Below are 27,659 nucleotides of genomic sequence, written 5' to 3'. Positions count from 1 at the left end.
TGCTCTGCTCTGCCAAGACAGATGATCAAAGAGGAGGACAGGGAGGAGGAGGGGGGAGCCCTGTGTTTCTTAACAGATGGGGGTCGTTGGGGTCCGGACTGGGACAGAGACATCTTCTGGAGACCTTGGGTGATGTGGAGAAGTGGATCTCATGAGGGAGGATAGCTGGGTGTTGTTTGCCTCTCTTCTATGTCCTTCGCTCTTATCGCTTTGCTCATGTTTGGGTTTGCCGTTCCAACAGCATGACGCAGATGAGCACCAAGTAATCTGCATCCAGATAGATTTGTTCTGAGCAAGATTTTATTTTATCTAAATTTAACAAGAGACTTAAACAATTGACTCATTTTTTGTTTTTTAAAAATCACACTCCATGAACCAGTGGCGGCTGGTGGTAAAAAAATTAGGGGGGGCGCAGTTATGTAAAGGTTTCAACAAAAAGTGGGGAAAAAAACAGTACAGTAAATAATATAAAAAATCTAAATTAAACACACAAACACAATCAACCACTCAAACTATATTTACATAGCACTTTTATTTAAAATAGTGCTTCAAAAAAAAAAAATGTTTTCCTTTCAGTACTATTACTTGAACATAAATTTGGCCCTCCTTTCTTTCAGTCCAGCAAATTTGTCAATAACCTTTTGGTTAAAGTCAGTCATTTCAGTTACTAGCCCCTTTTCCATTGACAGCACTGCTAGAGCATTCAGTCTCTCTTGGGTCATAGTGTTTCGGAGAAAAGTCTTTATTCGTTTTAAAGTTGAAAAGCATCTCTCAGCCTCAGCAGTGGTCATCGGTGTGGTGATGATGATCCTTAAGAGAGTAACTGTTTCTGAGAATACCTCCCCAAGGTTATTTTCCATAAAGAGCTGAAAGAGGTCCACAGCACCACGACAGGCTTTGAACTCATCCTTGCTGTAAATAAGACTAAGCTCTGTCTTAAGCTTGTTTCCATGGAGCATTGGGTAGGTGTTCACAGTGCTGGTCAGTGCATCTTCAGGAAAGGTCTTGTTGTAATGTGCAAACTGGTCACTTTGCAGTAGGGTGGCACTGACAAGGTGGTTTGTGAAGGAGAACCTTTCCCTTGTGTGTCCCAATATTGTATAACAGACCTACAAAAAGAGAAAAGCATTGAAAAATATTAATTCCAAATTTGAAAGAAAAAATATGTCATTTTCAAAATCCTTTTATATTGTATTAGTTATTCTTTAGATAAACCTTTTAACAAAAATACAACCTATTATGGTGGGGGTTAAAGAACCAAAGAAAAAACATGGCAGTAGTATAGTTTTGTAGTGATTATCAAAAAAATTAAACAGTTTTAGAACAGTTCAGATCTAATTTGCAGCAATTTTTTGGTGCTGAGATACCATATTACACATTTACTGGTGTAGATGGGAAAGTTGTGGTTAGGGTGTCTGATGACTCTTGTGAATCCAGGTGTGTGATATGAGCTGGGTCTTTCAGCACAAAAAACTGGTGTATGGACATTGGACATGCACAATAAGCAAAAAATCTAATTTTGACATATCCTTGACTGCCAAAGTATTTTTTCCATTGGTGCATTTATTGTAATATAGTATTAGTTAATTGCCATGTTTTTTTATGTTGCTTATTTAATAATTAATTAATGTTGCTTAAATAATGTGGTCAGCCTAACATGAACACAAACAAAGAGCTTTTAATACACCATGTGGTGCAGAATTAATGCATCAGTCCATTTTCTTTATGATACGTGAATTTTTTCATACACTTCCATAAACACAGATAAACTAAATCATCCTCTTTCACTTTACAGTGAATCTGTGCTTAAAACACTGTATCTCACCTCCTCAGCAATCCTTTGATGTTCCTGTGGACTGGTTGTTCGTCATCTCTTTGCGGCCTGGGAGCTGCTGCTTTCACCATGGCTTTGCTCAACCATCATACGGACAGAGTCTCTGCACATGACAAGAAATTATAATGACAGATAGTTAGGAAGTAACAATCAGTGATTGCTAACAATATTTGTGAAGTAAATAAATGTAGCCATTACCTGATCTTTTTAATGTCCTGCTGGAATTGCTGGATGCACCCGTTAATATTCTATAGTTTTTTTTTTAAGCTTGGCATACAGGAGATCCACATGAGGCATGATGTTATGAAAAAGCAAAAGAAAAAACTTAAAATCTTGATTCTCCAGCAGCATCCCATAGGCTCCTGCCTCTCGAACAGTGTTGGGGTCAAAGTCATTGGAGTCTCTTATACTCTCAAAACAGTGAATAAGATCTTCTCTGTGCTCAAACACAGTATTAATGGCACGACTGTGAAAGTTCCACCTAACAGAGCTGGATGTGGGTAGTCTATGGGCCACAATTTTATCAAGAACACCTGTGCGCTTTGGTGATTTTGAAAAGAAGCTGGCAAACCCAGAAAGATCAGAAAAAAAAAATCCTTATTTTGGAAATGTGAGAGGTGGCCTGTTTCATTATCAGGCTGAGCTGATGTGCATAGCAGTGGATGTAGTGGGCATTTGGGTAGATATCTTGTATCTTTCTCTGAACACCTGAGGTTGCACCCCTCATCACACTGGCTCCATCATACGCCTGACAGATGAGCTTGCCTTTCTGGTCTTCTGGAAGAATGGCAGCAAGACGCTCTTTGAGTGCAGAAGAAATAGACTCAGCTGTAGCTGACTGCAGAGGGATAAACTCAAAAAATCTTTCCTGCAGGTTGTTTTTGCCATTAATATAGCGCAGCTCAAGCACAAGTTGGGCATGTGTGGCAATGTCCATAGTTTCATCTGCCTGGATGGATATAAAGTCGCTGCTCTGAGCTTCTTGAATTATATGTTCCCTGACAGTAGTCAACATACAGTCCAGCAGTTCATTTTGCACAGTTTTTCAAGTCCCTTTGAAAACAGTTGCGTTATCGAGATGTTCTTTCAACACCCCATCAAGAGAGGCAACGAAATCTACTAATCCACGAAAAATTCCAGGATTTTCAGAGCTCTCACTCTCATCATGGCCTCTCAAAGCTAATGCGAAAGCTCCGCAAAATTTTACACAGTCTATTATTTGTGACAGAATGTGTCGAATCTTCCTCACCTCTTCATTGTGCCTTCTAATGCCAATCCGGTAGCCTTCATCTAGCTGCTCAGCGATGCTAAGGCCTCCAAAAAATGCTGTTGTCAAGATGGATACGGCTGCTCTCGTGCCTCTTGCATTTTTCTGATAAATGTTTGAGATCACGCACGCCCGTTGTTGTCCACAATTTATCCGTGCCGGTCGTTTGAAACAGTAAACAGGGGAAGCAGTAGAACGAGTTACTCACGGAGCATCCACTTAGCCAGCTACGTTTCTCATAGCTACCCCGCGAGAAACCGCGAATGTAAGCTCGTCCTCTATCACTTGTCTGCTGCTGAATCTGTAAATCGGGCTGGTCCGGCCCAAGCTCCTTTACTCTTTTCTTTTCTTCAAGGCTGCGCCTCGCAAAAGGGTATCTCTGTAAAGAAACAACCGTGTTGTCCGCCGTAGTTTCACTAGAAGACGCCATTCCGTAGTTGTCTGTCATTCACAGTGTAAGGCCAAGTGCGCATGTGTAAATCTACTGATGTGTTTACATGATTGACAATGTCCATTGTCCAATTACATGTGACGAAAAAATACAGTTACGAATATTTATTGGCTACTAATCAAAGTGGGTGTCTCTAAGGCGCAACTCTTGCGCCCCGAAGGGGATCCCTGAGGTGGCCAATGAGAGAGAGACCTGCAGTCACATGCTGGGCAAAAGTTGAAGGACATCTATTTATCTATATTAGACCGGCGCCCCTTCATTTGAAAGTTTGACGTATTTGAAAGAAAATCCTCTTCAAAATTAATAGTGTACGTTTCTAAAAGGCTTTTATGAGGTAGTACAAAATGCATTTTGTTTGAATATGTGTAATAAATAATTATATGGTAAAAATGATCATTTTGAGATATATTTCTGGGGAGGTCGGCGCCCTTGCACCCTCTATTGGCCAGCCGCCACTGCCATGAACACAGAATACCAGTGAGTCGCTCTGTATTAATTAAGCTTTGTATTAATTAATTATTATTCAGCAGTAATCTTACATTTAACAGTGCAAGCATCTTGTGACACTTTGGAGACAACAATGGTAGAAAAGCCGTGGCTAATAGAAAGTTACTCACTTTTATGTTTTGTATTTTGGCTAAAGTTTTAACTTCACAGTAGGAGAATGACATCTAGGCTGTTAGAAAGAGGGACAATTGCAGCTTTAAGTAGCTCACCATCAATGCAGCCGGTAAGTGTCACTACTGCTGTAAAGTTCTGCTTTGTTGTGAATGAGACATGACTGAATCTAACGCAGATAAGGCTAATGCTAACGGCTATGCTAACGGGACGAGCCGGAAGGTTTAACCTCCTGCAGCGTACAAATGAGCCCCAGGTTTTATTTTCTTATATCCATTCTATGCTCTGCCCTGTAAATGTTTGTATTACAATATTTGATTACTCTTAAACTGCAGCTATTTACACCTACAAAGTATTTATGTGAGGATCTGATATTTTTCAAACTTGTGTTTGCAGAATTTAGTCCAGCACATCTCATGCCATGCGCAGCAACAACGGTCTACTGACGTCTAAAAGTTTATGTTGGAGCAGACTGACCCTTCAATGCAGGCAACAACTGGAACACAGCTGTCATCAAGGACTTTCCACCCTCTCTTCAGAAATACAGGTTTGTCATTTGTTTGATTAATTTTACATACAGAAAATGATAATAAATCAAACACATATACATTCTTAATGGAAGCTAAGGGGCACTTTCATTGCTTGTTCTGATGTCAGTATCTGGTTCTGTGCAGAAAAGGAACCCAGACGACAGCAGTGAAGGTGAGATCTCAACTCAGTCTGGAGGACGATGATGATGATGAAGACAGTGCTGTGGAGGCTTGCTCATCCGGCTCCAGAACCACGAGAGTCCACATAAAACCCAGAAAACTCAGCTACTGTGTTAACAGAATCAATAACTGAGAGTGTAAATGATCATTTTTATTTTATTACATTGAAAATGAGCATTGAGTTTATTTCTGTACCGGAATGAAGATATTGTGTTTTAAAGAGGTGTATTTTTTTACTTCTGCTTTACATTTTACATTCAGAAGTCAGATGCATAAATGTGTATATGGTAAAGTTGTGTATTTATTTTAATTCAATAACTATTGTCCTAAGTGACTGCAGCAAAGTTACTATTTGTTATATGTAAAATGAAATGGCAAGAACTTATATAATCACCTTTTACAGGTATTTGCCATTTGATTAGCTTTATTTCTGAATTTTTGGGCATTGAAGACAAACTTGCCTCTCATTCCCTCCGACAGGTAAATGTACATAATCCTGCTTATAAATGTTTTGTGCATTTTGTAATGAAAAAGCATTGAAGCAGACAGGTTCCACCCCAGGATGTAGGGTCAGACGGAGGAGTTCGACCTGCTTTATCCTTCTCAGAACCTAAGGAAATGAAAAGAGAGATTTTATTTTCTAAGCACAGTAATGATATATTGCTGTCTATTTCTGTTGGCATGTGCAGCTTAACAGAAACAATTAGACCAACATAATAGATGGTAAGTGATGCTGGAATATATAAAACATGAGTCTATATTAGTCAGGTGGAAGCCTGATCAATGATACAAGATATTTGGCTTCATATTCTTTATCTGTACAGTAACACAGCAGCCCACATCAGTGGTTGCATCAACCAGATATCTGTCATGTTGACATAACGACATTTTTCACACTCCTGGCTAAAACTGGAAATCTAAATAAGCTAATTAATTTAGAAAAACACGTGACGGTAAATAAAACCTCAATAAAAAGCGCTGCTTTGTGAAACTCCGTGTGGTTAAAATGTGTGTGTGCTTATCTGGGTGCAGACTGGCCGGCAGCTGAATACTGAACGTACCGACCGGTTCAGTCAACATCCGTTTCATTTTGTACAACTCTAACCTCGGATTGTGTTTAAAAGTACATTTATTGTTTAAAAAACGGTCCAACACGGAATAAAACAGAGACGTATTAACATGAACGACATGCCTCGTTGTCAACATGCTATCTGAACAGGCAAGGCGAGCCGACATTAAAATGAGGACTTCAATCAGAGACAGTTTGTTGTAAACGTGCTCCTTCTACCATCTCGGTATCTTCTCTCTCAGGCTCAGAGTCCGGTTCAAACATCAATGCTGAATTCAGAAAGCTGCTGCTGTCGGGTTAGCTGCTATCACTAGCCGCTAATGTTTTTAGCATGGAGACTACTGGCCTCGCCCCCCCTTCCAACTCCGGACTTCCAGCGATCAATCAGCGAGCACCTCATTAACATTATTTTAATCCATATCCAGGTTGGTAAAAATCTCGCGTGAATTCTAAGAAAAGTTTTATTATGAATAAAGTGTCGGAAAAAGCACTTTAAAAAAATTCAATAAGTTTTTAAACAGTTATTTAAAAACCGTTAGAGGACAGTGGGTACATGAAAAGACCAGGTTATGACACCTTTAAAAACTTGTTAAACCAAAAACATTTTTAAAGAAGTGCTTTTTCTGACCCTTTATTCATTATAAAACTTTTCGTGAGATTTCATGTGGAATTTAAAAAAATATAGATGTTAGTTTAAATAATGTTAATGAGGTGCGTGCTGATTGATTGCTGGAAGTCCAGTGCCGGAAGGGGGAGCTTCTGATGCTATAAAAACAGCAGCTATTGATAGTAAGCTAACGGACAGCAGCAGCTTTCTGAATTCAGCCTTTTATGTTTGAACCCAACTCTGAGCCTGAGAGAGAGGATACCAAGATGGTGGAAGGAGCATGTTTACAGCATTTCTGAATGGTAAAGTAGTCATTTTAATGTCTCCTCATCTTTACTGTAAATTAAGTCACATATCATGTTGACAATAAACATGTTGCTCAGGTTAATACGTCTCAGTTTTATTCTGTGTTGGACGTTTATAAACTGCTCGAATGTACTTTAAAAGAAAAAAAAAAGGAGTTAGAAATGTAAAAAAATGAAGTAACGTTGACCGCTGCATCATATTTTACATAGTTTTGCAGATTCCTTTCTGTGCGTCTCAAACTACAGCTTTCAAAAGTAATGTGTCAAACTTTTTTCCCCTGTTCCTGTGACAGGACTGCTCCCAACCCATCATAGCTAGCATCGACCTCCACAATGAACGGTTTGTTGAAGTTAGCATATGCTAGCACTGGGGCTGTGGTGAGTTTCTGTATCAGTGTCTGAAATGCTGTTTGACAGGTCTCTGTCCAGAGGAGTTTGGCAGATTTTTTTACTCTTCTGTCTTTGCCAGTCAGTTTTGCAACCAAAGAGTTTAATGGGGAGGCAATCTGAGAAAAACCAGGAACAAATCTTCGATAATAACTGGCGAAGCCCAGGAACGATTTTAGTTCTTTCACAGTCCCCGAACATTTCCATTGGGCCACTACAGCAATCTCATCTGGATCAGTGGCAACTCCATCCTCAGACACCACGTGGCCCAGGTACTTCACTTGCTTTTGGAAGAAACCTTTAGGTTCTTGTGGTGGAAATTGTACACATAGCTTAGTTTACTCTGTTACTCATTTATTAAAGTTCTTTTATGTAGTACAATATATATTCTGCATAGTTTAGAGTAGTTCAGAAAGCTTGTTTTAGTAGGTTCATGCATAAAACTGAATGTTCTGTTCAAGGCCTGTTTCAGCTTCGTCTGCTATTATCTTCAAGCTGGCAGTTGTTTTGACTAGTGCTGCCAGGCAAAGGTTGTTTGTGTATGCCTAAAGAACGCTGTTACACTCTGAGGTGCAGGCAGAGCTCTCGAGACCTTTCCCTCACAACAACTGTAATTTGTCAATAAATGAAACAGAATACAGTTGATTTCCAGATTTATTTTTCATCAGATAAATTCTGCGACAGTTCTCTTTTTGCAACCGGTGAAGCACCAGTTCCAATCTTTGCAAGTGTTGTTCTACAGACATTGAGAAAACTACTCCATCATCGAAATAAAGAAGCAGAGACTGCAGACTCTGGTCTCCAAATATCCTTTCCATCAGCTTTTGAAAGGTACTGGGTGCAATACACAAACCAAAAGCCAGTCAAACAAGCCAAATGGTGTGCAGAAGGCTGTTTTATGCTTGTCTGCTTCAGCTACATGAACCTGATTGTATCCACTGGCAAGGTCTAACGAGGAAAACCATTTAGCCCCTGTTAGAGCATCAAGTAACGCTTCAATCCTGGGCAATAGGTAGGGATCTCTTCATGTCTTTGAACTGAGTTGCCTATAGTCAACACACATCCTCAGGGAGCCACCCTTTTTCTGAAACAGAACTAGTAGTAGTAGTTGTTTATTATGAGCTTTCACTATTTCACATTGGGTTGGGGGAATACGACAGTAACGTTGTTTAGTTGGGATGTCATCTGTGAGTGGAATATTATGTTCAATGAGTGTTGTACAGCCAAGGTCATTGTCTCCAGTTGAAAAGATATCCCTGTATTTCTCAAGTAGCTCCTTTGCTTTCAGTTGTTCCTGCTCACCCAAGATGGACAAATCGACTGGCTCTGAATCTAAACCTGAAAGGGGCTAGCAGAGGCTTGAGCACACATTACAGTTACTTTACCTTCAGCATCAGTCTCCTCATTCAACACAATTGTTGGGCTATTAGCCTCCACCACGTGGCACCACCACTGCAGCAAACCTAACGGGGTTAGTGGCTGAAGATAAGCCAGTTCATGATTCATATTTGTAACTGGGACGTAGGCCAGTCTGTCTTTGAGTCTAATTAGTGCTGTAGACACCAATAGGCTTGCAGAAATATGGGTTACACTGTTGTCAGGTTCCAGAAGGAGCATGAGTGAGTTATACTGTTTACCTTTGGGGCCTGTGGCTGGGACCATCACTGTAGTACCTGCAGGGATCTGAGTATGCATTCGTAATTTACCTTCTTCACTCTGCTCAGTCTCCATCAAATGATACACCTTTGTTGTGCTTCTCTCCAACCAGGTGCCGCCTGTGTAACCAGAGGAATGGAGAACGCAGAAGCACCATATTACTCATAAAGATCAGTATAGAGTTGAGATATGACATTCATTCCTAACAGCCCGGTTACCATTTCCTTCTGCTCATTTAATGGTGTAGAACTAGGTGGGTCTTCAACAATTAGAACTCCACAGTCACGAAACACTCGACCCAATACAGTGACCTCCACCTCTACATACCCCAGATATGAGATGGCGAGCCCACTGGTAGCAGAGAGGTTTAGCCACTTACAGTGGTGGATTTTAGGCTCATCTGAGTGGAAATAAGACATAAAAAAGTGGTCAACAAAGTGGTAACATTTTAACCAGTGTCCAATAACGAAGGAACATTAATCCCATTCATGGTGAGCTCCACTATGGTGCATGGACCCACCAACCGCTTCAACTGTTCTGGGGAGACTGGACTAGAGTCGGATTCAGCTGGATCTGTTACCTAGTGAGAGACAAAGCTTGGCTCCATTGCTGGGGACACTGCTTCCACTGTCTGGATGCTGGTGCCTGGGATTGTTTTCAAGGTGGTTGGAGCAGGCTGGCAGCAATACCGAGCAATATTAGCCTTTGGAAAATTTTAAACAAATTACATTATAAAATTAATTGTTTCATGTTTTTACAATAAAACTATCATGTTATGACACATTTAATGTCCTTACAATAAAACTGTCACATTATAATGTAATAAGTTCCCAATATTATTTTATACATTTAAAGTTAGTTTCACCATGCCTGCCTGAGCAGGAGTTTTATTTTGAAGGGCACTGCAGACTGGACTACGATGGGTTTCGTAGTCCCGCCCACCAATGAAACAAAATATAGAATGGTATTTTCATTTTTTGGGTGAAAATGGAAAAACAAACCGATTCCTGTTTGTTTTTTTGTTTTTTTTGTTTTTTTGCACAAAACAAGGAAACAGCTTGCTTTTTTTTTTTGTTTCTGCTGGTGGCTTTTACACCCAAAAAACAGGTTGATAAAACAGTCCGTTTACGTTCAGGCAATTCGTTATTTTGTTTCAAACCAAAATCGAAAAAACGGAAATACCACCAATTCATCTTTTTCATTTAAGTCCAAAACTGAAAAATGAAATAACAGCGCCAATTTTTGTGTTCTATTTCCCAAATCCAAAGACAAACAACCAGAAAAATCTAATGAAAAAAACGGCCTGTTTTTTTTATATTTTGGCAATGCCTTATACCATTTTTCCTTCTGAACTGATAGATGAGGAAAGGGAAACAGATGGCCCAGAAGTTACAGTAAATATTTCAAAATAAAACCCAAGAAAAGCGCTTATAATTGCGTAGAAAATTTTGGATGATGTTTTTACATAAATAACTGTGTTGGCACGAATAAAACAATATCGAGACATTGTTTCGGGCAGACAGAGACATAGAGGTAAAAACTATCCAAATAAAAGCCTCGTGGATAACAAGTCACCATGGATTAGGCTACAACTGATAACTTGCCTTTTCTGGAGTCAAAGTGAACTGCCAAGTTATTCAACTAAATAACTATCTAACGTTTTGTAAATTGTAAAGAGACTAGTAGGGCCTACTTTATTTGAAATACTTGATATACTTGGAATATTTGAATACTCTACTATACTCTGAGCCCCCCTTCCCCCTGCGTTTTTTGATTTTGGTTTGAAACGAAATAATGAATTGTCTGAATGTACACGGACTGTACCTTGGGCTACCTTGGTCCTTTTGCATCCTTTGGCACAGACCACTCTGAGACCACTGGTCTAGTCGCCCCCTAGTGGCAGGGACCACTCATTACAATGGTCCCAGCGAGGGATATTTTATTTATCGAGAGCTTATCATGACACTCAAAGTCAAATTCGACAGTTTAAAAAGTGGATTATTTTATATCTTTAGTGACAGACATTCTTTAATATTGTTTTTATTAATATTGTTATCGGTATTATTACTGCATTGCTCCATCACTGTAACTGATTATTGTATTCTCATAGATTATGACATATAAAGGATGTTATTAGGGTCAGAGCTATACGAAGTATAGTTCGGGCCCTATTGTTGTTTATTTTTATTATTATACATGTATTACTAATATATTGGGTTACTATTGTTGTTATTGCTATTGTATTGCTCATCACTGGGGTGGGATTATATATAAACTTATGCTTCTTTGTCATAGTTTATTTCTATTTTTTCTACTTTTTTCTCTTGTTTTTGTTTTTAGATTTCACTATCTTCAAATAAACTTTCTAAACCAAACCAAACCAGAAACTACAGCAAGCAGGGAAATAAACCAATGCTCTAAGGATTCTACTGCAGCATTATAGAAAGAGCATGAGTTGACTTCAAATTCAAACCTGCAATTGAAAACTTCTGAAACTGAATAATGTTCTTTTTATCATTTTAAAATATGTTTCATTGACTTTGGGTCCTAAAAGCCATTTTATAAAATTAGACAAGGGTTTTTCATTGAGAAAAGTTCAGATTCTGTTGTTTGTCTGACGTGTTGATTGGAATTTCTTAGATTTAAACAATGTAGCAATGGCTTTGTTAATCCACTCTGTTTTCATGAAAGTAAGTTCTCCTATTGCACTCCCTGTTAAACTTGGTTTCAGAATAGGATTTTGATAACCATTGTGTAAGAGATCAAACGGTGTAAAGGAATAATTTGCGAACATTTAATGAATGTTATTTTAGGAAAAGTTGTGTGAAAATGTGGGGAAAAAGAGTTTTTGAAAAAATTAATTTCAATGTTACCACCAGTATCTCAACCTTGAATGCTTTAATAGTTAATTTTTCATATTCTTTTACCAGTTGTCTTTTCCACATATAAATCTTATGTTTAAGTAAGTAAGTAAGTAAGTAAGTAAGTAAATAAATAAATAGATGGATGGATGGACCGACGCACCGTGGTCTGGACCAGACCGCTATTTTCGCAGCTGGAACGCACTGTCCACTTTGTGTTCATGAAGTGTGATTTCTAAAAAAAAACAAAAAAAACAAAAAAAAAACAAAACAAAAACGAGTCAATTGTTTAAGTCTCTAGTTAAATTTAGTTTAGAGAAATTTGCTCAGAACACTTCTTGGCCCACAGACGAATAGGAGCGATGTGATTGTAGAAATCATGGATTTTTTTTTAACACTATAATCTCATTGTAGGATTTATCGATCATGCAGTTTCACTTATAGACTGTGAGGGGCAGCAGTACGCCTGACGGCGTTCAGCCTGCCAGAAACGAAGAAGATGAAGGCTACACCATTGTTGTTCAGTGAATAAAAATCTGAAGAATTTGCTTTTTGCCCCGCAGGGTATTTCAACATTATTTAATTGGTAGTTTACTTTAAACTACAGCTGGTGAGTCCGATGCACATGTTATACTGACTAATGATCGTTTCTGTCCTCTGCAGGGACCAGCTCGCTGCGGAGAAACTACGCCAAAGAAGAAGGATCAGATCAGATAAAGACTTTTCTTTAATCGAGGGAATTGTCGTCAGGAATGAAGGTGAAACTTTACATCCCTTTACGTGATATGTTTAGTTTAATAAGTAAGTGGCGGTGTTCCAGGGAATTATGTGGTTGTGATGTTTGGTGCTAAGTTTGAGGTTAAGTTGTTGGTGGGGCAGAGTGGAGGCTCTGTGGCGTGGATGTGGTTTTTGTGTTACGGTGTATTGACTTTTTCTTCCAAGTTTTGCTTTCTCTATAAGACTAAACGGATGAAGTTCCCTTAAAGAGGGTGAAATGAAAATACTGTTAATTGATATTGTTAGAACGTTTCTGCAGATCTTTTCTTTTCTTTTCTCAAAGCTTTATCGAGAATTATCTATACAAAAATACATCCACCAGAACGTAGCGATGCATATAGTGAAAACAGCAACTGGGATAATAGGAAAACATGGGGAAAAAAAAAAAAAGATTTTAGGTTATTCAAACTCAGAGCAACTATTAACTGTTTTAACAGCCTTCCTGTTTTGCATTGGAATGATAGTTGAGGCATACTTCTCCAGTTCAGTCTTTAGCACCAAAAAAAAGTGGAGTTTTTCTTGTAAAATTGGATTTATGAAGGTGATGTTTGGCCACAAATAAAATTAGATTTACAAGAAAAAAGTGCATCATTATTAATTATACTGTCTTTAAAAAAAAAAAACAAGTATAACATCTTTGTAGTACAAGGAAAAATCTGGGAGAATATTTAGCAATAATAAATTAATTAACTTCTTTCCAGAGATTATATGTGAACTGACAGGACCAAAACAAACGTGAAACAGACTCAGGATGTAGACCACAAAACGAGCATTTCACATCCACATTAATCTTGAACTTATTTATACGTACATTTGTGGGATACAATCTGTGGAGTATCTTAAATGAGACTTCTTTCACTTTGTTTGTTCATAAAAACCTCCGGGGTAGGAACCATACTTTTTCCCAGTCTATGTTGGAGGACACAGCATAAAAAGATAGAGAGAATTCTTTTGGACTCACTGGGATCTTATACTTAGCAAGGAATTCTGAATAACTGTATAGCAGACCATCTTTGTTAAAGAGCTGACTAACTGAAATAATACCATTGCGGAACAAGTTGTCATAAAAGAGAGACTTATTCATGTAGACAATGTTGCAGTTGTTCCATGTATAACATTTCTGTGGAGAGAAGTTGTGCTTGTAGAGCAAAGCCCATGCCAACAGATCCTGCCGATGGAAGATGGAGAGTTTAACTGGGATTTTCCGTATTTTATTGTTACAGAGCAAAATTAACTTTAGGCCACCTAACTGTGAAAAAACATGAGGTATGAAGTTCCAGGTGGAAGTGGGTTTTTTTAGATATTGTTTGATCCAGTTGATTTTGAATGTACAATTCAGAGAGTTAAAGTCAATGAAGTTCAGATCTCCTTTGTTATATGAATTTAGAACCACAGATTTACGGATGTAGTGAATTTTGTTTTCCCATAAGAAATTATGTAACATCTTAGATACATTTGCAGAAGGAGTCGTTTACATGTAGAGACTGGGCAGCATAGGTTTAACGAGAGATGCCTTCCGCTTTGGTGATCAGTGGCCTCGTTTATGAAGCTGTCGCACGCACAAAGCTCGGCGTACGCCAATTATAGTTGACTTTTGGGATTTATCAAAACACGACTTGGCGGTAAAATGCCCCTACCTCCATGCCAACTCTGACCCTGACGTACGCACAAAACCTGGAGAAAAGGGAAACTGCGACACCAAAGGCAGAAAACAAAACCAAAGAAAATGGTGTGAAATTTAAGACATTTGTTCAAAATCAAATATAAACTTGTACATTATGATATATAATGTTGTACATTAACAGCATTTGCGAAAAAAAAATGGAAAAAAAAGAAAATGCATATTTGATATTGTTACTCCACCACGTAAAACGTCAACCCCTAAATTGTGTTCTGAAACGAAGCAGTGCTATAAAAGCCATTTCACACAGTTAAAAAGTCAGAAGCTGCCATACGAATAAAGCTCTAAATGAATAATTGCATTAAAATGACGTCATTAGGCTATAATCAGGGCGTTTCCCCAACCTGCAGATGTACAAAACATGAAGTGATGGTCGGATATAAAATGTACGCAAATGCGTGAAGGCGCACAGTGGCTTATCTGTCCCTGCTGGTGAGCTTGGAGACTCTGGAGTCGAGCCCGGCACCTTCCAAAGGGAAGTGACTGACAGGTCGGGGCTGCTCACTCCTTTTCCCAACCCAGAGCGCAGAACAGATCTATGTGCGCCACAACCAGACACGTCATGGTGTAGCGGATATCGGGCAGATGGAGTGCTGGCGGAAGTGCCTCGATGCACAGGAGGAAACCTGTTGTACAGCTGTAAAATGTGTGCAAGATAGTGGAGGCGCTACATAACATGGTACTAAAGGATGTCAGCGCTTCACCTGCGTTCACCTGAACAATCATCCAATCTGAATGATTGTGTTGTCAATCATCCTCTCACGTTGGAACCCAACGCTGCTGCTTTACGTCGAGAAGTGATTAAACCCATCAGAGGTGGAGATTCTGATTTATTCACAAGTTTATCTTTAGTGTCATTTCTGTCAGGGTGGTGTTTATTTCTCCACATCTCCTGCACCTCCTGCTTGAGGACGCTGCAGCTAGGGCACAAGGTGGAACCACTGCCCCCCCTCTCCGACCACATCTGCAGCGCTGCAATCCAGCAGGGACACACAGGAACACCAGTATGTTCCCAGTAAATAAACTGGAGTCAGAGACGTCTCATTTATGTTCGTTCATTTTATAATATGAAACAAAGAAATGAACTCGTTCATTTTCCCCGCCTGCTTCTAATCTGTGGCAGTGTGCAGCAGCCCTCCTTCCTCCCTGGCCAACCTACTCCTCCTGTGGACGAATATTCGCTCTCTTCCTACATTTTATTGTCCGACCACTTTTTTTTTTTTTACTTTCGGGATAAGTCCGGTCGCTGATGAGACAAGCTGACAGCATCTGTGCCCTGCTGACGCTCCACTGCCTTTCTGGTGGTGGTAATGTCCATCACCACCACCAGATAGAATATTTTATACATTTTACAACCGTATTGATTAGCATTTCTGCCTCATTTTCCAGCAAATTCCTCTTTTTTGCTTTTTTTTCCCCCTGCTGAGCCGTCATGGAAATGAGATGGATTAATATTTATCAGGGGTGTTCACCTGACCTTTTTTGGCCAACATGTGGGCGTGACAAGATGTTCCCTCATGTGTGCAAAATTTAGTGTTGATCCTGATTTATAAAGCGAAACAGGCGTGGGACGTGCGTAAATCGTTAAAGGGGTCCTATTATGGTATTTCAAGTTTCTGAGCTTTCTACAGTGTTACAGTGTTGAATCCTCATCAGACATGTGAACGGCACTGTTTTTTATCACCTAAACGCATGTTTGAGTTCCAGCACTCTCTCCGTTCGGTTTCCATGGCGACGACAAACGCGTCGTTTTAAAGAGTTTTTTCTACTTGGAAATCCTTGTGATGTCCCGGGGGATAAGGTTCGGTGATTGGTTACCTTCTACTGGTTAACAAGGGCATGTACAAATACATCAGGCAGGTGGAAAACGTGGGATAAAGTTATTTCCAACGATGTCTGGTGAGTTTACCAAAGAGAGACATCCTGCTGCATTCGTTGCTGTGGGTTGCTGTTTTCCACTTTGTTTTCAGGGTCTGATTCAGGTTCCAACATGTAGGGCTGTATGCTATGTGTTGACATTGTATTTTGTTTTTTTATTGAGTTTATATGAGCCTAATCCTTCTGTTTATGAGACGTTACAATGACGGCGAAAGCAGGTGTGGTGCGCGCTCCCGATGTAGTGCAGTGGCGGGAGGCGGGGCTTAATGCGGAAGAGTCTCAATCCACTCGTTTTGCCCACAGGCTGATCTGACAGCCTACGGAGAGGGTCGGTCTGAAGTAAATAAAGCCATTTGTGACAATAACTTGATCAATCCCAGCCCTTCTGGGCTCAGAAATAAAAATAAATTAGCCTGAAATGCACATAATAGTTCCACTTTAAGTTTTTTATTCACAGGCAGCAATTCACATTTATTTAAATTTAGGGTAAAAGCCTTTGGAAAAAGACTGAATAGTGTTAATGGCTAATGATATCTGTGAAGCATCTGCAAGAAACAGCGCTGTATCATCCGCCAGCTGACTAATCAAAATCTGCCTGCTTGCAATAATAATTCCTCTAATAGGACTGTTTTTAATGTGTAAATTGAGAAGTTGGGCAGCGGGAAGAAACAAGTAAACAGAGAGAGGGCATCCTTGTTGTATTCCACGACTTAGAGGAAGCCTTGGGGAGGTCCCGCTGCTTAATTTAATAGTATACAATGTTTGGACTACTTTGCAGTAGAAGTGATAAGGCCTTTTTGAATGCAACAACATGGGGCTAAGAACAGCAAACCCTGATAAAGTTTTGTGAACATACTGAAAAAGTCTTTGCAAGAAGCGAGAAAGAACCTTTCCTTTGGTCTTTTCAAACACAAATATATAGCTAATCAACGGCTTTAAGTACTTTCATGCAGAATTAGCAAAGGGATAGTAATGAAAAATTAGTCAAATGTAAGATGACTTGTTTTGCTTACACCAGCATGTAGTATTTTTATTTTCCCATATATATGTATATATATATATATATATATGCTCACCTGTTCCAAGAACAGCTTACTTTTAGTCAATCATAAACAGCAAATATTGAACCCAGAGTAAATTGCACAATGAAAATGCAAACAATGAACAGTTTCCAAAATGTATGCATACTCATGTCTCACTATTAAAGTCTTATGATGGATGGATGGATGAAGTTCTTTTCCACCCACAAAAGCACGACCACCCACAAAGAAGGCTAATTTGCCATCCTTGTGTGCTTGTTCAACGATGGGCCACAGTTTTTTCCTTTTCTCTCTGTCCTCCGCAGATAAGTCCTCCGCCAGTTTTACGTTCTTGTTCTTCAGAAACCTAGACTTTTTTTGCAGCGGGCCATAGAGCATTTCGATAGGATCTGGAGTTGAAGCGTAGGGGTGGGAAAATCTAATGGAAAAATCATAAATCTGGATTTTATTTCTTCACAGTTTTAAAATCTATTTTTTTGTTTAAAAAAAATCTTTTTTTTTCAAATAAATAAAATTAATGCACTATAAAAATTTTGTAATGTTTACTGTTTTTATTGAACTTTTTGTCTTCTTCAGCATTATAGCAGCAGAATGATGGTCTGGATTCGATGTTGTTTTTCCTCATTAAAATGAAGAAAAATGACGAGCAAAAAAATTTTTATACATTTTTTTTTTTTGGTTTTAATCTACAAAAATGAGCAATATTAGAGAATTGTTAGAATTGCAATTTAAATCGAATCGCCACCCAAAAAAATTGGAATTGAATCGGGACAAAAGCATATCATCACAGTCCTAGTGAAGCGTATGATAAATCCTCTGGGCTGCTGGTTACCTGGCTTTCTCGGACCGAAGCGGTGTACAACGTCTATAAAGTCTGGCCGCTTGGCTTTAGCCTCTGGAAGTAGCTCCTGAAACACCTGAATGATTTTTCTTTTTTTTGCAGATCTTGCTTGTCATTCTCCCTCAGGCCATAGAGTTTGAGATTCCAGCGGCAAGAGTATGCTTCTAAGTGACAGACACGCTGCTCTGTTTTCCCTACGTTTACACTACAAGTTTGAACCAGCGCTTCACATCGATCAACTCTCTCTTTCATGCTTTTAATACTAGCACTAACCGCCTCAAATGACTCTTTAATACCAAATTGCTTAGAGATTTCCGTGACTGCCAGTTTCACGTCAGCAATCACCACAGAGTTCTCGCTGACTACACTTTCCAGGGCGTCCGACCTGCTGTCGATGAGCTGAGAGAGGGAGAAAAGCTGGGCGAGGATAGCGGCATTGGTTGTGTCTTCCACTTGTCTCACTTTGGTTGCAGGTGATTTAACTGGGGTGACAAGGAGTGGTGGAAACTCGTCCTCTGTTACGGAGATTTTTAAAGAACTATTGTCAGACTCGAGGTAATCATGCATGTTGCCAATGAGCATGTTATTAATCTCTGCTTGCTCTGTGGAAGCTGAAGACACTGTCTTGCTAGCAGCACATTCATTAGTGATCGTTTTTTTTAGCGTCGCTCTTCCTCTTATCTTGAGGTTTCATTTTATCAGGAAAGTTTAATTAAAAATAGCCGGATGGATGTGGTACTTGAAATAACTAAAAAGAATACTTGTTCACGTTTTACCTGTGTCGAAGACAGTTCACTTTGCGGAGCTCAGTAAGACACGTTCACTTAGAGCGCCATCTTAGTCAACCCACCCGTTTCTGCAGATCACCGCGTAACCCATAGACATCATAAACATCATTTATACGTAGATGCCGCACAGTATCACGTTGCCTATACGAGCTCGTATCTCATCGCGTCGCCATCTTGGATGGGTCTCCCATGCGCCTCCAATGCATTTATTTGTAAATGTGTAAGGTCTAGGTCCAACCACAACAAAACTTCACCAATTTTTACCTGATTTTTCTCATAGTTTGGTTTGTTACAAAGAGCAGAGATATTGTTATGATACAAGTCACTGTCAAACATTAAAAACAACGTGCTTTTATGCTAAAATATTTTTATAATGCTTTTTTTTTTTTTAAAACACAAGGTAGCTACAATATAAATAAATGTATAAATGAATATGATACTAACATGTTTTATTGTTTATTGATCCATTTGGATTTATCAATTTTTATCTGGTCATATAAAAAATTCTTATTCAACCTTGTGAAAAGTAATTTCACACGCTCTTCTATCAATATTTTGCCAGTTATTGCAACTGTATGCTGAACAAAATACAAGAATAGTGGCTGGCTTTCTCTTGACTACGGTTGACTCTTTCTTTTTTACATTTATGAATTTAACAAGATAAAGATAAAGTTGTACAAAGTCTGAAAATAAAGTATTGTATCAACTGTACAATTCAAAGGTTACCTAGAAAAACACTCGGGGAGCGCAAGCCTCCGCAAAGGCCTTTAAAAAAATTTCTAGATCCAAACGGTGATCCGGATCACAACCAAAACTAGAACCAACTATTACTGAAATAATAGCAAATGTGCATGCCCATTTATTGAACTATGCTGAATGATTGAAATGAAATTGCATAAGTACAAGAAATTGAAAAAATAATCTCAAGTGACACTTTTTCTACTTGGCCCACATCAGGATTTGAACCCATGAAGTCCTGTATTAAAGCACATTGACTTATTCACTACACCACCAGTATGCTTTGTCACATCTCGGTAAAAGCATTCAAATTTTTCCAATTGGGACGGGAATGCCTTTGTTTTTCACTTCCAGCAGGGTGTAATTAGTGGGATTGCAAAAACATGTGCGAGGTTGAACTAAACTCCAGTAAAGATGTGACAGACTTTATGGTTCAATGTGAAAAACTTTGTTTATTGTGTTTAAGATTTATCAAAGTTTTGAAATGTTGCAGGGAGCATTGTTGGAAGAAATCCTTCATATTTAATTGTGACATTTATAAATAAATTCCTTTGCTCCTTGAAGTGCAAAGCTGAGACCAACAGTTTACATGTAGCAGCCTGCAGAACTGCACGCCATCACACAAGCAACAGCTGACAAACTACATGGAAACTATATGTTAAATGCTGCATTTTAACCCGTGCCTTGTATGTGTACCTGTGTCCCGGTGCACAAAATGGACCAATCGCTGAGCTGAATTCCATTTCATCCAGCCACAGGAACGGATTTCAATACATTGACAAAAACGTGAATAACTTAAAAAGTTTAAATGTTACATAAACCAAAAGTCATAGCACATATCTCCTGAATGAGCTGAACAGTTTGATATTTGAATAGTTGAAGTGAGGCAAAAGGTGTAGGAGAAGTAGCGTGCCAAACATTTTGCAGGAAAGACACTGGGGACGGGAACTTGATGAACTGGACACTGCAAACTGGTGCAGAGCTCTGAAACCCTGTTGAAGCTGTTTTCAGCTCATTATGCAAAAACCGACCAATTGCTGTGCTTAATTTTTGGAACGTCCAAGCCACATTTGGTTGGAGGGACTTTCATCCAATCACAAGGCTGAATTAATTTTTTACAAAATGATAAATATCTCAAAAACTACAAAGATTTGAAATGACAAAAGTCGTAGCACACATCTCCCGAAGGAGCTGCAGGGTTTGAGATATGAATGATTGAAGGGACTTGAACGGCGCAGGAGGAGTAGTGCGGCAAAGTTTGGCGGAATAATAATAAAAATGGCCAAACAGGATCTCAATAATGTGAACGCCAATGGGGGCATTCACATTAATTAAACCAGTTTCTTCCTTTTCACATTTCCAACAAGTCCCAAAAAATTCATGAAAATCCATCCGTAACTTTTTAAGATACCATGAGCACAAACAAACAAACGGATAAAGCGGGTAAAAACATGGCGGAGGCAATCAGGCTGCCATGTGAAACTCTCTTTGTGAAGCATCACTATCATATATCATACCTTTTATAGGAGTAAAATTTATCATTTGCATTTAGTAGGTTATTGGCTGTGTTAACATTATTTATAAACTAATTAGGAAAAAAGTGTTTTGTTTGTGTGTAATGTATACGCGTTGTTCCACCGAAAAAAGTTGTGGGGAAACTACGTTGATTCTGCAGCAAGACTAGAAAGTGGAGACCCATCCAATATGGCGGCGATGCTGGTTCACTCTCCAGCGTTCAATGAGGCGTCTATGTATATATGATGTCAATTTAAATATGGATATGATGTATGGCGTAACCAGACATAATAGTCGGGCAGCCAAAGTGTCAAAATGGGTTGGGCCCATAGACTGTATATAAAGAGATGGACATAGCTTCTGTGATGTCACTCATAGGTTTCTGAAGAACCGAACTGAAGCTCGGTGGGCGGTTCCTACCATCGCCATCTTGGCAGAGACATGCATGTTGTCTCGCCTAGAAAATACATATATGGGCAAAGAGGTGGAACTGAGACGGGGGCTGCGAGCGTCATGGTGGATGATTGACATCGAGCGAACTCCGAGCTGCCTGTAGCTAAGAGCTTACAAAGCTAACCCGGAGATAACAGGAGTTAACCAGCTAACGGATGTGAGCGGGCTAAAGCTAAGTCACACTGTTAACCGGCTTAAAACCGCAGTTGTTCTACAGTCTTCTGACTTGAAGCCAGAGATTGGTACCTGTCAATCAAAAGGACACGCCCCTAAATATGCTAAACTTCGAGATTAAATTACTTTTAAACAGGCGAGCTTGAAAAAAATTCACTCCCCCCACAGTTGTCATGAAGATAAACCTGACCTATAAACCAAAAATGGATTTTTGAACCAGGCTATAAACATGTTTATTTCTGCTGTGAAGTTGGTCTTTTTAACATGGAAGTCTATGGGGATTTCTCTGTTTTGGGGCCAGCCTCTAGCGGATGAAGGTGGAATTGCACAACATAAGCACTTCCGCATAGGCTTCACTTTTAACTGCCGGAGGTTGCCGCTTGGTTGGGCCTGACATCGTTTGGCTTACTTTTTAAAAAAAAAATTTTTTATATATATATATCGACCCTTGCAACCAATAATTGGAGGGTTTGCTCTGCAGGAAATATTGTGAAAAAAATAATGGGCGTTTTAGTGTCTGCAACCTTAAACAACTTTTTCCTCAAATCCTCAGTTGGTTGGGTAGGCTGTCAATAAATGCATTTCATATACAGTGAATACATCTGCTGACAACATCCATTGAAAAAACAACTTTAAACACATTTCTACATGAGTTTGCATCAGCTCGAGGCTGGTGTCTTGTACTTCAGTCTTGTTAATCAGTACATTAATCTGTGTAAATTATGCTGTTTATTCTTTATGTACACCTTGGTTTACATTTATCCTACACTAACATGCAGTTGCAATATTGTTTTGTACAAATTTATTTGAATTTCATACGTTATTGCATGTTAAAGATATTTAGGACTTTATTCGTTATTTTCTTGTGAAGAGTGGTTCCAGCATGCCATGTGTATTCCAATGCATGAATCTATTCAGCCACGAGATGGCAGCAGTGTATTGTGTTCTAGTAGTAAAGTCACGTTAGCTTAACAGGCAGATTTATGCCAACCTGAAACATGTTGACCTGTATTTATACACACGATCAAAGTTCATCATGCAAATTTTATTTGTTATAAATGTATATATTCATTATTTCATGTCAGACCACACACATGTACATACCAAATGAAAGTGGATGCAAATATGATTTGTACCTAATGTGCTGCTGTGCTGTAATAAGCCTGAGTGTAAGAAGTAAACTACTGGACTGCATGAACCTGCATGAACCTACCTTCCTTGTGTTCTGACTGACACACCCACAACATAACCCTTTTCCTATACAGCCCACCCCACGTCTTAACTATTTAACAGTTATACAAATCTGTGTCAAAGATCAGTTGTGGAAATATCTTTTGGGGATGTTTATCTGCTGCATGGTCTTAAAATCCATCTTTATCTGTCTTTTTACTTCAGGGTTCCCTGAAGATGTGCAGCAGCAGTTGGTGATTACAGAGGGAGTTCCTTGTAAATGGAGTCTGGACAAGCAGTCGCATCTCATAACAGAGGAACCAGAGAAAGTATGGCAAGCCAAGGTGGAAAACAGTCTATGATGGGCTGGTAGACAGTGTCTCCAGTTTACCCAGGATTATAGCTTCTGTGAAGATGATGAAGAAGAATCTCAGCCTGAGTTGTAATCGGCTCATCGTCATCAAACCCAAACTAAAGGCAAAACAGAAGTAGAAGCTCTGATCAACAACCCTGCTGAACAGATTAGATTAGAACCTAATGAAAAGGACCACAACTAACCAGTAATCCAGACCCAAGTGCTTATTTACAACCAAATAGTGATAAAAAGACTACACAGAAAAATATTAGTTAGATATTGGAACTAAAATGGGCGGCGTTGATAAAGACTGGAATGACAGCAGGGCACATGGGTTGAATGTAAATAGTGATGTGGAGTGTAAGTTTCACTCCCAAAGATCTCATCAGAGACACAAATAATCTTTCAGAAGTTTACACGGTAAGACATGTTTAAAAACTTTGCAATGTGGGGTCGGATGTGAGATCTGTGGTGAAACCTGTCTTCATAAAGCGAATCTTAGAATGCACATGGGAATCTACACAAGAGACAAACCATTCAGCTGTGGTGAATGTGGACAAAGATTTAGTCTAAAGACAAACTTAACCCGACACACAAAAATCCACACAGGAGCCAAACCATTCAGCTGTGATGAATGTGGACAAAGATTTCTTCGAAAATCACACTTAAACCGACACATGAAAATCCACACAGGAGACAAACCATTCAGCTGTGATGAATGTGGACAAAGATTTAGTCTAAAGACAAACTTAACCCGACACACAAAAATCCATTCAGGAGACAAACCATTCAGCTGTGATGAATGTGGACATAGATTCAGTCAAAATACTGACTTAAACCAACATATGAGAATCCACACAGGAGACAAGCCATTCAGCTGTGGTGAATGTGGACAAAGATTTAGTCACAAGTCAAGCTTAAACCAACACATGAGAATCCACACAGGAGCGAGACCATTTCCCTGTGAGGTTTGTGGCAAATTATTTAGGTGGCGTAATATGTTAAAAGGACACATGCATGTTCACATAAAATAGAAACTGGATAGTGTTGTTTACATTGTCGTAATTTACTGGTTGTTTACGTTGTAGTTGTTTACTGGTGAAAGTGTCATGCTATGATAGTTCCTTAAGAAAGAAATCCAGCTGAAGTCTGACTAAATTTTTACATCTCCTAATTGAGCCCAAAGACGTTCCATTTAGCCTTTTTTGATCCAGACTCATTCAAGACAGACATGAACAAATATTTATAGTGCTGTCTCTTTCATTTTTAACTCTAAACCACTTTTATTGCTACCTTTCTTTTTGTCTGTAAACCATCATTTTCTTTACAATGGTTCTAAAGGAAACTAAAATAAATTTCTAACACAAATGTCACTTTTTTTTTTTTTTTTTGTTTGTTTTTACACATTTCATTCCGTCTTTAATCAGAAACCATACTGTCCTGTCCTTGGCAGTGACTGCAGTTATCTTTATTAATGTTTACCTCAGTTCATGCCAACTTTTTAATTTGAAACAGCTTTCCCTCCAACCACAGTAACGGTTCTTTGAGGGTGTTGAACCCCTCAAAGAACCGTTACTGCAGGTAGTTCCCTTCAGAGTTCCTCTCTTTGATCTTTATTTTTTTATTTTTTATTTTTTTGTCTTGTCCAGCATTTAGGCAAGCAGAATGATGGTCTGGATGCTGTGTTCTGCTGAGCAAATTTTCTCTGCCAAGGGAAGCTTTATAGATATAATGATCCCCTTGACTTTCTGAATTTTTATTTTATTTCTATGTTTATTTTGTATTGTTGTTTGAATTGTAGAGTTTGTACTGCTGGACCAGAGGACAGACAAAAGACAGAAAGAGAAAGGAGAAAAAACACCTCATAAGAAAAGGGAAGAGATAAAGGGAGAGAAAAGGGAGAGAAAAAAACAACTAAAAAATAACCCAAAAACAAAAAGAAAGAAAACAACCTACAGATGTATACATACACACATACAGGCACACACATACATATACACACACATACACACGCATACAAACACATACATATACACACACGTATACACACATAATATATATATATATACACATATATATACATATGTACACATATACATATACACATACATACATATACACACACACCTCTATGCACACACATACACACACATACATACGTACAAACATATACGCACTTGCTAGTATTAACATATACATACACATACAAGCCAACTTTAGATCATAGTAACTAAACTATTAATCTAAAAAGTTAAATATAAATGAGAAACAAACAGAAATGAGAAAACTAGCTGCTGTTAGTGAATAAACCTGCAGACAACTCGATGACTGTGTCACATGCAGAACATGCAGAGTGGAACGTGTTCCAGAAAAGGTGATCATGCCAGTGTGACCCTTCCCACACAAAGGCAAGAGGCACGCCAGGAGTACCCCCGAGACCAGGGCCATCGGCAGCCATCCCCAGGCGCAGACCCCAACCGCCCCACCCCGGAGCCAGCCATGCACCGATCCAGGAGGAGGCAGAGGGGGGTCCCAGCCAGAGTCCCCCGCAGTCAGGGGGAACAGGCCCCAGCAGGCCCAGACCAGCGAGGACCGGCCCCGCTGGGCACCGGCCACCCAGGGCAGACAGAGCGCGGGCCCCACGGCCCCAAGAGCCCAGAAGCAACCCCCCACCCCCGCAGGCAGAGGGCCCAGCCCACACCGACGGAGGGCCGGGATCCCCAGACCGCCACCGAGCGGCAGCCAGGCCGCACCCCAGCGCACCAGCAGCGCTCCCCGAGCACCAAGACCCTCCACGCACCCACGCGCACACATGCACCCACCCACCTACCCCCACCCACACCCACACGCATCCACACTTCCTCCTTAAACACACCCTATACACCCATTCTCTTACACACGCTCAAACTCACACTCTCCTACCCCCGTTCTTTATACACACACACCCCCTCACACACACATCCCTGCTCCCTCTATAATCACCCATTCTTCCATACACGCATACCCCACTCTACACACACACACACCTCCCTACACCCCTCTATCCACATTCACACTCCTCATTGTACACCCACCCCATCACTTCCCTGTACCACCAACATAACCCCACATACGCACCCCCACCCCTCTGCATACACCCCCCCTTCCTCCTATCCCAGCGGCCATCCACTTTCCTAAATTCTTTCACCCTGATCCCCCCACCCCCCCTCTACCCTAACATTCATTCACCACTTCATCCATTGGCTCATGCACGCCCTCACCTTTCTTTCCCAACGTGTCCCCTGTGAGATACCCCCGGGGGAGCAGGGGATAGGAGGGCCCCGATCAGGGCCCCACAACTACCCCCCCACCCCTGTCAATGCCCCCCCCACCACTCCACACATGCAGCCGATCCAGCACCACCCAGGGCCAGCAGCAGTCCCACCCCCGCCAGGCCAGCCCAGACCCAGGCCCCCTGAACAGCACCACTCCCCCGCCCAAACTCCTCCGGCACAGCCCCAGAAATAGGGGCGTGGCAGGACCCCATTGTCACCCCCTCCCTCCCAGCTTATGAATGATTGTGAAGTGTGTGTTGTTTGCAATTAAAATTGGGAAGAAGTAACCACATCATGTTGGGAGCGGGACCCTGATCTTTATTTTGACCGTTGAGACTCCGGTCAAGAGGTTGTGGACTCTCAGACCGTTATTACAACTAGCCTCTTTTTCAAGCCCCTCTCTTTAGTGTTTAGATTTGACCAGTGAGAGATCTAGTCAGGAGGTTCTCATTTAATATTTTATTTAACCAGTGAGAATCTGGTTAAGAGGTTGGGGACAGCCTCTCCCACAAATCCCCTATTCAGGCTTCAACTATTGGCTTAACTAAACGGTTCTTTGTATTCTTTGGGCTTGTTTACCAGTTTTTCGCTGCCGGTGTTTGGGGAATCATAAGAACAGCACAATGGTCTATTGACCATTATTATATATATTTTATTATATATATATATATATATATTATATCCCGTGGGCTCACCATCTGCGGGAGGAGCCGTAGGGGTCGGTTGCAATGTGAGCTGGGCGGCAGCAAGGGGCGGGGACCCTGGCGGTCCGATCCCCGGCTGCAGAAGCTGGCTCGAGGGACGTGGAACGTCACCTCTCTGGTGGGGAAGGAGCCTGAGCTTGTGCGCGAGGTTGAGCGGTTCCGGCTAGATATAGTTGGACTCACCTCGACGCATGGCTTGGGCTCTGGAACCAGTACCCTCGAAAGGGGCTGGACTTTCTTCCACTCTGGAGTTGCTCATGGTGGGAGGCGCCGAGCAGGTGTCGGCATTCTCATCAGCCCCCAGCTTGGTGCTGTGGTGGAAAATACTCTGGTCTTGAGAAGTTGTAATACATCTAAGAGTCAACTGTCTTCTTACAATGAACATTTTATTATAAACTAATACAAGCACACACTGGAGCTTGGAGAGAGAACTCTCTCTCCAGATGCTGAAGTAACACCCAATTAT

The 27,659-nt window shown here is 40.2% G+C and overlaps 1 long non-coding RNA gene across 2 annotated transcripts; it reads left to right on the top strand.

Moving 5' to 3' along the window:
- The first annotated feature begins 12,245 nt into the window (after positions 1–12,245).
- LOC306756751 lies at positions 12,246–24,484 on the top strand. Of its 2 annotated transcripts, XR_013771336.1 has the most exons (4): positions 12,246–12,329; positions 12,429–12,523; positions 18,456–18,537; positions 23,046–24,484. It is a non-coding gene; the product is annotated as an uncharacterized lncRNA (long non-coding RNA). The 2 variants fall into 2 exon arrangements; XR_013771335.1 differs by lacking the exon at positions 18,456–18,537.
- The last annotated feature ends 3,175 nt before the right edge of the window (positions 24,485–27,659 follow it).

The sequence above is a fragment of the Telmatherina bonti genome (genome assembly GCF_933228915.1).
Source record: "Telmatherina bonti genome assembly, chromosome: 1".
Lineage (NCBI taxonomy): Eukaryota > Metazoa > Chordata > Actinopteri > Atheriniformes > Telmatherinidae > Telmatherina > Telmatherina bonti.
The sequence above is the reverse complement of the archived record's forward strand: the minus strand, read 5'-3'. Positions and strand labels throughout refer to the sequence as shown.